Source organism: Protopterus annectens, chromosome 5.part0, assembly GCF_019279795.1.
Source record: "Protopterus annectens isolate FY-2018-M chromosome 5.part0, PAN1.0, whole genome shotgun sequence".
NCBI lineage: Eukaryota > Metazoa > Chordata > Ceratodontiformes > Protopteridae > Protopterus > Protopterus annectens.
Genome location: NC_056735.1, coordinates 1496448475 through 1496461150, shown reverse-complemented (window position 1 = coordinate 1496461150; position 12676 = coordinate 1496448475). Strand labels below are relative to the sequence as shown.

Sequence of the window (12676 nt, the reverse complement as noted above, 5' to 3'; positions counted from 1 at the left end):
ATCTGTAATAAAGCTACCTGACTACTATTAATTTTAAAGGATAGTACTGTGCTTATCTGTGTTTGCAGTGATAATCTAAATGAGAGTGTGATTTATGATGGGATTTGTTACATGCAATGTAACTTGGTAAGCCCTTTTAACCAAAAGCACACAGGCTAAATGCAACAAATCACAACATGATTACATTGGTGATGCAGATTACTACCATTTTACATTTTTATATAAAAAGTGAATGGAAATTGAATAAAAAATAAATGTAATGCTTTGCTGGTCACTTTCTGTGTTAATAGTTTTATGTTGCTCACAAAATAATGCAGCTACATATTAAAATAGTAATCAGATGGCTGAAATAAAAGGTAGTGAAACACATTTCAATATTAGGACAGTCTAACGTCTACTTGTTAGCAGTCAACAGTGCATGATATAGTAACCTGTCTGTCTATCTATCAATGTGTCTAAATATCTGTCTAAATATCTGTCAAAATACAAAGTATTTATTTCCTAGCCTTCATCTAGCTTATTTAAACTGAAAGCAGGACATTTCTTTGCTGCAGCAAATTAAATCAGGGAAGACAAAATTATTGGAAACAACTCAATGAAGCTTTTTTTTTTAAATCAGAAGAACATATAGCAGTGTAACAAGGCTGTGTAAATGTGATAAATTCAACCATAATCCATTCTTGAACAATATTTTCCTTTCTTGTAGTACTTGACCTTGGCATATTTTCAGAGTGCTTAGAACATGATTCCCTTACATAGGTCCCATTCTATTAATAAAGATTTAGCTGTTACACTGTAAGATTATTAGAAGCTCTAGCAGGCATTGCAAGGGTTGATTCAACTACATGATAATTTTTTTTGGACAGAAAGGCTCCATTTATGGGTGGCAAAAGTGAGTGTTTGCCATTCGGATTATTAGTCGATCGATTTTTTTTCTTATTGGTTGTGAAATACTTAAATGTAAAAGTTGTCCAATTTTCTTCATATCATGTCTACTTTTTTGAATTTATGTCAGAGTAAGATTTCTATAATCCAGGTGACTCATGTTCCATTAGTGGCTTGGGCATAGCTCTCAACCCTCCATCTCCAAAATGAGGAACACTACCTTTTTTAATGTGTGACAAATGGGCACAATGTGGAACACTTACTAACAGCTTACTAACAACTTCACCTAGGAAGCTCATAAGATGGTTAAAATGTGCTATTTTTACAGAAAAAAACTTATCTTGATGAATTAATATGCTTGTGCTCTCTTTATCATGCATAACAGTTAAAAAAATACCTGAATGTGTGACAGATACTTTCAATGTGGAACTTCAAAGAACATGAATGTTTCAGGACCTCAAATGAGGAACGTTCCTCGTAATGAGGTACACTTAAGAGGTATGTGCTTGGGAACCTGATCGTGTGGCAATTGAGGATGGGCATGCTGATACTGGGAGGTGTGGAGGAGGCTCCCAGACAGTCGTAACTGCTGTCTCAAACACAGTCCCAATTGGAGGTCTGGGATGGAGTTGTGCATATTTGAAAATGGCTTGTTTTATGCTTCCCAGATAAAAATGCTATTTATATTTCTTAAGCATTTAAGGTTAGCTTTTAGAATGTTTTATGGATTTTTGTCATTCATCCAGTCCAGCAATCCTTTGTTTGAGTCACACAGTTTCCATCTCTAAAGTTGTGACTTTGAGTAAGTCACTTAGCCATGCAATGTTCCCATCATAGCTGTGAAGAGGAGAACATTTTCACCGAGCTTACCTAGTTAACAAAAAGCAAACAAAAATAATAAAAAATTACTTATTAAAGGACTAAAGGGTAATCACTGTGCAGAAACAATGAAAAATAAATATTTGAAACAGTTGTGTAGTGGGAAATAAGGTGGATCTAAACTATGGGGTTTCAGTGCATTCACCTGTGTACCTGCTAGATCATCCACTGAAGGAGGTCTGGGAATAACCATGAGTGCTAATGTTTCCTCTGGCACACATGCTCAGTTGATAAGTAATAAAGCTATATGTCAAATGGGATACATGTTTAAAAATCTTAGCACAAGAAATGAGATGTGTCTTATGTTACTATATAGAACATATATTAGGCCAGTCTTAGAATTTAATAACATTTTTTTGTATATACAATGCAGGTCAGTTGAATTATCTTGAGAAAGTACAAAGAAAATTCACCAAAATGATTTTACTTCGCAATGATTACAGTTACAATAATGGATTCAAATACCTCTGTTTATTTACTATTCATTATTATTACAGCTATGTTAATATCTGGTTAATTAATATTTGCCTGCAAAGTCTTTCACAACTCTAATTTACAAACTCTCTTGGACATAAAAAGTTACAACTGCCATTAAGACAGAGGCATCACGCTATGATGTTTGATTAAAGTATTATGAGGACACAATTACTTCACTTGTACTTAACTCAAAGATTAGTGATATTATGGAATAAATTATCACTTTATGTTAGAGACAATAAGAACTTAGAATCCTTATAACTTAGAATCTTTTATGAGACAACTGGATTCATGGGCTGAGGACAAAGTGTTCAGTCCAGAAATCTTGGCGTCAGCTTTACTAGATGGCCATACTGCCTTAATGCTGGTTTGCAACTTATGAACTTAAGATGTGAATACATGTCCATGTAGCAAATAGTGTGAAGGCCTGTGAAGTATCTGCTGAGGTCACAGGAGAACTCATAGCACAGTTGTCAGAAGGCAGACAGTTGAAGGGATAACCTGTGTTTGAATGCATATGGGCTGCCTTAAAATGGAGTGTATCCCTGGGGGAATCCAAACCTTGCATATGTGAAAGCAATAACACTAAGTAGCGTTGCACATATTGTTATCTTTTGATAATCCATTCTTGCCTGTTATCACTTGATTTTAAACACAGTAATACAAGTTACACATTACCAGATTTAGACAGTCAACTTTTTTCAGACCAGTGTACTAACTAATGACACCACTCAATAAGTTAGATCTCAATTGGCAGAAAGCAAACAGCTGAAATGCTTACATGAGCAGTGGTTTGGAATGCCAAAAGGTAGTTCCACATGTAAGGGATGAAAATCCTCTCTCTGTGTAAATGTAACCCCTAAGTAGAATTGTACACAATCATATCTGCTAATGCAGCCCTGCCTGCTGCCAACTGGTTTTGTGCACATTCGTATGAGGTACACCCTGCTACATTCAAATACCAGTCTATGCAACTCATACAGTCTCTGCATCACTACACTTACAAATGCTACAAAACTGATAACAGATTGAATTGCAACTTGAGCAATGTGTTGTAATACATATCCATCCATCCTCAACCCCTTTTCCCATTTTGCACAAAGGGGTTGAGGTGTCACTTCAGCAGTGACAATCATCTTGAGCCAAGGTTTACACTGCCGAATGGCTAGCCCTGCTGTGCTAGTTCATTCATACCACTCACTCACACATACATTCTCACCTATGGCCAATTTAGAGTGTCCAATCCATCTACTGCATGATAAATGTTACAACTAAGTTGATTTGCACACACTAGTATGTTGGACAAGCCATGCTTGTCTGTTACTGTTTTCTTACACACACATTCTAGGTACGTGTTAGTGACTGTGAACACATATTTATTAAAGTCCCCAGTCTCAAGATCCAGGCAATAACTGCTAAAGCCACAGAAGGACCAATATTACAAATGTCAGACAGTACATAGTTGAAGGGAGAAAGACAAATGCCTAGTGGAATGGGCAATGTGCTGTGTCAAACAAACACCATCAATGTGTGAATCACAGTTTAAACCATCAATGTGTGAATCACAGTTCACACCATCAGTGTATTAGAAACTCGAACATCCCATTAGGAGTACATTAAACCATTGAGCCTGTTATAAAATAACTGTCACTTCTTACTCTTATCAGTAGTGCCTTCTGTTGTGCAGTGGGGCTAAATGCATTGGTGCAAGGAGAAGCATATACAAATGTGGCAGAAGGCAAATTCTCATCTGTCTTTACCACAGGATAGGAATTGCCAGCTACACCTAGTTAACTTTGTTGCTTGATGCCAAGCATTACATACATACAAATATTTCAAGCACAGGCATTAATGCCCTTCTAGCTTGCCAGTATATCAAAACACGTGTCCCCATAATAAGTGTCCAGGCTTTTCTTAAAAATATCTAAACTAGTACTTGCTTTAACGTAATCTGGTAGTCTGTTCCATGCATCAGCTACTCTGTCAGAGAACCAATTAGTACACTTCTCATTCCTATAGAATCTTGTACATAGGTTGTCTGATGATTCTCTAGTGCTTTTTGATAACCCCAAACTTTCCCAGATGTATTTGTCTCTAAATGCCTTATAAATCTGAATATGATCTCCTCTTAGATATCTGTAAGAAACACTGTACAAATTCAGATTTTTTTAGTCTTTCATAATAAGTTGCATTTTCATATCCATGGATTCCCTTGGTATGTTTCTGCTGTACTATTTCCAGTTTTCTCATGCTTGTTTTTTTATAGAGTTTTCATATTGTTATTTCATACTCAAGTTTGGGTCTAATGTAACTAACAAAGAATTACTTCATCATTTTTAATTTCCTAGACTTTATAAATCTTTGTATACAACCTATAGTTCTATAACTATCATTAACCAATTGGTTGATATGATTAGAAAAACTCATAGCTGAATCTACCCATATACCCAGGTCCTTAAATGAGTCTACAGTTTCAATCATTGTGTGCTGTATTAAATATTCACCTTTCAGTTTATGTCTTCCAAATCTCATATGCTTAGTGTTTGATGCATATTATTCTCCTGTTGCCCAAATGGTCAGTTTAGTCATGTTATTTTGCAGACATGCCTTCTCTGTAACATGTGGAATCAGTTTACCCAATTTCAGGTTGTTCAGGTTGTCTGCATATAGACTGTAGAACACCTCAGATGAAAAAGTTAGGTCTGAAAGATACAATCTAAACAAGTAAGGGCCTAGGACAGCCCTGTGGTACACCTTGACTGTAACCAAGGATTTCACCTGTCCAGTTGCTGTATGATACTTGCCATGTCCTATTTGTAAGTCATGTAGCTATCCATCTTATCAAGAGTACATCCGTACCTTGTTGTACTAATTTATTGATCAGTGTTTTTTTGTATGACCCTGTCAAATGCTGAAGTTGCATCTATATAAATTACATCACAGCACAATCTTACATTCATAGTTATTATATTGTTATAGAACATCATGTTACAGGTGGTAATAGATCTGTTTCAGCATATGCATGCTGATATATGGTTTCAAGTCCCAACCTATTCAGTTCTGACAATAACTTATCCAATACTACCTTCTCCATCATTTTTCCACAACATGAAAGTAGACTTAAAGGTCTATATGACTTTGGGTCGGTCCTACTCCCCTTTCCCTTGAAGACAGGTTTAATAAGCACGTTTCCAGTCTTGAGGAAAGTCCCCATATTTATATCACCTAGTGAATAATATATATGATAGTACTGTAAGTTATTGCTGAAGTGTTCTCAAGTCATTGTTACTAATTCCGTCTCCTTCCTATGCTTTGTTTGGATCCAGTTTGCGTAGTTCTTTTTCAATAAGCATTGTTCAATAGCAACAGTAGCAGGGTAATTTGTAGTCGTATTTATTCAAAATTATGTCCATATTTATTATGTGATGCATTTGTTATTTCCTGTGAATTGTCATGGTACAAAATGAGCTGCATGTGTGTAGGACTGATACACTGTATACATTACTGGAATGAAAGTCATAGTAAACTAATATGTTTCATATCAACGCTGTCTCACATGAAGTCATGAAGGGACTTGATCTGCCAAGTATCTGACAAGTCAAAGGTGAAGGAATTGGGCAGAATGGCAACCACAAAGGTGATGTTGCAGTGAATCAAAAGCAAGATGTTGGGTGATACTGTTAGTTGCCATACCATGGCATTCCACTCATGCTTTCCTGTCTGTTAATCTGCAAATCAATACATGATTCATTATTTTAATAAAGTCCTCTGTTTATGTATGCATCACTTAAATCTCATGGAGGAATCTAATAAAGCCTATGCATTTTTTTTCAGTGTAGTCATTGTGCCATGCTGCTAATACAGCCGCGAACATTTTTAGATTCAGTAAGCATTGCTGAGCAGCGTGCACAAGCGTGACAATACGGAAACTTCCATGACATGCAAATCGCCTCATAAGTAGGTGAATTTCATGCAAATGAGGCAGATAGAGCAATCCAGATAGCAGATAGGCAGCCCTGCAGACTCTGTGTCTGGAAAAATTTCATGTACAGGACTGTAGACAGACAAAAGGAGGTGTAAATTTGTAGGCAGATAAACTGAAATGGCATAGCACACACAGATATGAGCAAGTGTCCTCTATGTGTTCCAAAAGTTACAGTAAATATATTAAAATTATTTTTTTTAATAATCTTAGCTTGGTTGCACAGCACACCGCAGGGCAGAAACATCCTTATTAAAAAAAACATGGAAAATCAAATATTAATATTGTGAGAAAGAAATGTATTACAGGAACCTGCATGCAGTATCTACAATGGTGCATTGGTGCTGTTGCAAATCTAGAAGGGCTTGGAAGCCTGTAGTATCCAGGATGTGAGCATGGATCCCCATGCAAATGTGGGGGAGATACTGAACAGCATAATGGGGTAACTGTGTCCGCATATCCTACAGAGAACCATGTTGGTGTCCACACAGGTGGTAGCTGACATCAGGAGAGGGTGAGTCCAATAACTTCTAAGCTGATTGGATCTTAGCTGTGCCTGTTTACATGGCATGCCACCATGCTGAGTGTGGAAGCCTGAGGGGGTCTGTGCACTGACTTCTATGCTTTGTTTACCTATAGAGTGCATGTTTCTGCATGTTTGCATGGTGCAGCACTGTGCTGAGTGTGGAAGTTTGGAGGGTGTGCACTGACTGCTAAGCAATGTTTACCTATGGGCCTCACATTTGGACAGTGCGCTGCAGTGCTTAGTGTATCTAAAAGGCCAATGACGTATTACTTAGCATTGATCCTTGCTTAACTTAAACTAGGGCCATTAAATGATGTCAACTGATATATTAGGCAGGCTGTACTGCATCATAGGTAGCCAATCCTGAAGGCAGCACCTACAGTAGAGCACTATAAAGTATACATACTCCCTACAATCTGATTTTTCTCCATGTTCTGCACCATTGGAGTACAGACTTGAGAATTTCAACTGAAAGAATGTTAGGGGCTGCTGCAGGTGCTGCTGCTGACAACAGGCCTAGGCAGAGAAGGAGAAGCATGTTCAGGCACAGGGAAACTTCCCAGGAGGTACATAAGTTGGAGATTGCAGAGCACTACAGGGTGGACAGGGACATACTACAAGAACTCACTGAGATGTGCCACCCTCAACTCAAGCCCAGAACCAACAGAGGGGAACCTATCCCAGTGGAAACACAGGTGTGTATAGCTCTTAGGATAATAGCCACAGACACCTTCCAAAGACAACTGGGACACTATGGTGGTCTCACAGGCATCAGCATCCAGTGTACTCCACAAGTTCCTGGATGCCATGCTACAACATACCAGTAAGCACATATATTTTTCTCTCACCCCTGAGATGAGGGCCAGCAATATGCAACACTTCTACCATGTAGCACATTACCCTGAGGTACTGGGTGCCATAGATTGCACTCATGTACACATCAAGACACCACCTGGTGAGCAGGGTAGAATCTATGTCAATGTCAAGGTGTAGCATTCCATCAACTGAAAGGTCATGTGCAATGCCCAGGACATTATTATGAATGTATGTGCTGATAGCCCTGGCAGCTATCACGACTCCCATATCTGGCATACATCACAGCTGTACCAGATGTTTGCTAGTGGGGACATCCTACATGGCCATTTACTTGGGGATGCTGGCTATGCATTGGAACCATGGATGATGACATCTATTAGAAATGCACACACATCCATGGAAGAATGCCATAATGATGCACACTCACAGACTAGGAACATCATAGCATATGTGTATGGGTTACTGAAGTCACAGTTTCAGTGCCTTGATATATCTAGTGGAGCCCTGCAATACTCTTCAACCACATGTGCACATATGTTCACAGTATGTGCCATGCTACACAATATGATCCTGCAGCTGCAGCAGGATCAGCATAGGGAAGGGATACACAGCCCCCCCACCAGAGCTTAGGTCACCTCAGCTGAACTCACAGGAGGACTGGGAGGAGGAGACCCTGATGATGTCCCTGTAGGTAGACGTAGGTATGCCCAGTACACCCTGGCATTGGCTATGAGACAACGCACAGCACATTCATTGCCAACCTAGGGCCCCAGAAACTGACACCTTACTACTACTCAGATACATATATTAAAATAGCTGATGCCAGGCAACCCACGCAATCAGTACTTATCCGTGTATTGGCTGTGTACCAATTGCATCACACAGAGTCAACCCTGAACTACAGTGCTGTCAACTGCTGCATTCTCAAGGTAAATCTCTAACCTACACACTAATTGTAAGGATTATTATAACAAGGTATAATATGTATAAATCTGTTGCTCTTATGTGAGGAAATGCAGTGGGCTTTTTGGACAGAGTTAACATCCACATGTGACAACTGATACCCAGTCCAATAGTATGTGTTCCTTCATTTTCACTAGGCCTCGTGGTTAGAATATTCATGACATCAGGCAAGGGAGATGGTAAACAGTAGGCACACATGATATTTGGACTACTGCCTACCCAAGCTGATCATGAGCTGTTGTTCTTCCACCCCCAACACAACGGTGTGCCCATATAACTGTTTCAACAGAAAGTCAGCTATGGTATAGCAGTGGATCAGGCAATCTCAAGGCTGTAACATAGATAGTGCTCACATACTGTATGTCTCTCTTCACACAGGATTACAATGTACATATGTATGCTGTTGATTGTGTGATGGATGACCCCTCTCTGTCTAGTGACTTGTGTGGCTCAGTGGACTAGGAAAGCTAGCGTGTGTGATAGTTCTAATCTACAATTACTCTCTTTTGCATGTGAGGTAGTAGTGTGTTGGTGTTTTCACAGAATGCCATACCTCCCAACCCCTTAGTGCAAGAAATCCGGACAAAGCCAGAAAGACTGGTGGGACAAAGGTCCAAACATAGGGACAGAGTTTAAATATTGGTCACATAAACCCAGGCAGTTGCTAGAAGTAAAGGTGTTGCAGTAGTACATATTTTCTAATGGATATAAAGTCTGACACACAATTGTTTGTCTGTAGTTAACAGAATGTATTGATGTCAGCATTCAATAAAACACCAGAAGACTACAAATTTGTGAGGAACAGACAAAACATATGAGGCAAAACTCTGGACATTCTGTGAAAATTAGGACAGTTGAGAGGTATGCAGACTGTCAGTCTGTTGGTAGTGTAACATTACCAACCTCAGTCACATATTTAGAACAGGAGACAGCTGGGGAATGCTGTGGACATTTTGAGTGAAGAGCAGTACTGCAGAAACAGGGGTGGATGTAACATACAAAATCCCAGTCTGGAATATAGGTAGGTGTGGCCTACAGTCACATTATAAGTACTGACAGTCCCACTGGGCATGCCCATACACTAAGTAAAACTGAGCACAATTCTGCTGGCTCTTCATTGAAATGACCTATTATGTATAAACGTCTACACATACAGACATATATACGTATACATATCCATCTGTCAGTATCTCTCTCTCACATGCATAGTATATCTATCTCTATTTATTGTCAAATATATATATATATATATATATATATATATATATATATAGCTATATATTCAAAAGCAAAGTATCCCAAAGTTTATGTAAACAGAGCCCAAACAAGAAGGAACAGAATGTGTGAAACACAAACACAAACAAATCCGTGTTTCACAATGTTGCAAACATCCACTGTTCAAAGATGTAAATTCACGTGTAATTCCAAAACGTAGAAAAGAATCCCATCAAAATTGTGAATAAAAGCAGAGTATTTTAATAAAAGTTGTGAGCGCAATTTCCTTCCTTTCAAGTATGGCTTGATGGAAACTGTCTCATTGAGACCTTTGCCTCTGTGTGCTGCAAGCCTGAGTATCCAACGTTAGCAATTAAGCAATGTAATTTGACTTGGTTTTGCTATGCACTTCATAAGCTGTATATCTTGGACAAATGTCTTTAAGAAACTTTTAATTGTTTAATTATGTAATTGTTTGATTAGTTGATCACATGGTTTTATGTAAGTGCATTTAAACAAAGATTTTAAATGAATTAGTTTGTCTGATGAAGCGGATTGAGGTCCGCGAAAGCGCTCACAACTTTTATTAAAATACTCTGCTTTTATTCACAATTTTGATGGGATTCTTTTCTACGTTTTGGAATTACACGTGAATTTACATCTTTGAACAGTGGATGTTTGCAACATTGTGAAACACGAATTTGTTTGTGTTTGTGTTTCACACATTCTGTTCCTTCTTGTTTGGGCTCTGTTTACATATAGCTATATATATTAAAATGATACATAGACTCCACCCATATATCTACAGAACGCATATACATATCATACACACACACAGCTACATTTATATATACATCCCTGTTATATACAGAAATATGTGTGTGGATATCAGTATTGTCCGACACACCCTAATAATGGTGAGTATACTGCACTATCACACAGCCATAATGTTGCTCAAAGGATCCAAACTAAGGGTGCAACAGTACATAATCCACTCACCTACAGACCCTTATGACTCCTAGATGTCACCAGATAGACAGACATAGCTGAGCAGGTGGTGTAATGTATAATGGCGTCAACACACATATGAACAGGGCACATTGTCTATGCCCACAGTGTCTCTTATGTAACTGCAAGCAGCCACATATGGCCATACTGGTAACTGTACACACATAGCTAGGATAACATCAGTTATCTCACCGATAGGATACTAGATGCAGATAACAGTATGGGCCAATATCACTCTGCAGGCCATGAATGCTGTTCAACACAAGCCTAGTTTGTGTAAGGCACAAGTACTGCGCCTGCAATCACATATACAACAGATGTTACCTGTGGCACATGTGATAAGTACTGTGATCTATAATGTATAAGACTAAATAGGTAGGGATTCTAATCTCACTACAGCCCACTGTGTGTGTGTGTGTGTGTGTGTGTGTGTGTGTGTGTGTGTGTGTGTGTGTGTGTGTGTGTGTACCCCTGCAAAATAATGGACGTGCCCTCATGGGCTATCCAACTGCAATGGTTATGCACTTTTTGGCCCTGTAACTTGCTGCTGGCTTCCAAACTGTCTTATTCTACAAGGCTTGATGATGTCAGCCACCTACACTACACTACTGCTGACAATGTAGTAGCAAAACTTAAGCCCTGGCACATGCGCTAAATGCTCTGATATATAGTGTGTAGTACTAGATAAGTAGAGCTTCTAATCTCACTCCAGGCTACTTGGTGCAGATGTGCATGTATACCCATGCAAAACAACTGCCATGCCTTAATGGGCTATCCACCTGGAATAGTTATACAGTTTTTGTCCCTGTAACTTGCTGCTGGTTTCCACACTGCCCTATTCTACAAGGTCTGATGATGTCAGCCACCTTAACACTATCAGTTGACAATGTAATAGCAAGACTTAACCTGTGGTGCTTACGATAAGTACAGTGATCTATAGTGTATAATCCTAGATAGGTTGGGGGTCTAATCTCACTCTGCCCAACAGTGTGCATGTGCATATCCATATGACATATGTATGACAACCTTTATAAAGTAGACATAGTTAGGGTTTTGCATCATTTTATTTGTAGCAGATGATGTGCCCCCCCCCAAATGACTGACCACAACAAGGCTTGCTGATATTAACAAGCATTATATGTTCTAGACTGACAGTACTAGCAGACATGAGTTGTGTTGCATGCACTGGGTACTATGAACTTTAGTGTGTACCAGTACATAGGTAAGTGTTCTAATCTACATACAACCAACTTGCAGTATGTGTGAGCCTTGGTGCGTCCTGTATGCAGTGAGTGGAAGTGGTGCTAGCCTGAATGTGGCCATGTTTGTGTGTGAGGCTGTTACAGCAGTATACATCATGTTATGGAGTCATAGGACATGTGAATGTGACTAACATAATGGCCATATAGCCCTTACAATCAGAGACATCTGTAGACCCCTCAGTACAGGACCAGCACATATTGCCTCAGTCCAAGAGTGACTCAGGCAGATGCTGTGTGCAGAGATGATGGTGGCCCAACCACTCAAACATATAGCATGTGCTGAGGTGCACTGAGGTGCTGTGTGTACCGTTAGGCACAGTCTATTTCAGGGGTGTGTTTATGTCTGCTAGACAAATGTCTCCCACAAGCATGCAGTACTAATGTCACACAGTAGGTTAATGTTCTTACAGTCAGTCATCTATCTACTATGCTCCCTACAGATAGGCAGCATATGCACTCCAGCAAGGTCACTCCTTGCCCTGTAGCAGACCTTATCTCAAATTACAAATGCATGAGTATGCTGACCACCACCATTGTCTTTGGTAGACTGTCATAGAGATGGGAACCTATGGAGCCATGCACATATACTGCTGTACCTTGCTAAAGTCATATTTCTGCTGTACTGCCATGGCATTCTGTGCTATTTCACTGCCACCATGTGTC

At 39.2% G+C, this 12676-nt stretch overlaps 1 long non-coding RNA gene across 1 annotated transcript in view; it reads left to right on the top strand.

Annotated features, from left to right (window-relative positions):
• LOC122801759 overlaps window positions 1-12676 on the top strand; it is a 243627-nt gene that overhangs the window by 120873 nt on the left and 110078 nt on the right. The gene's annotated exons all lie outside the window — the stretch shown is intronic.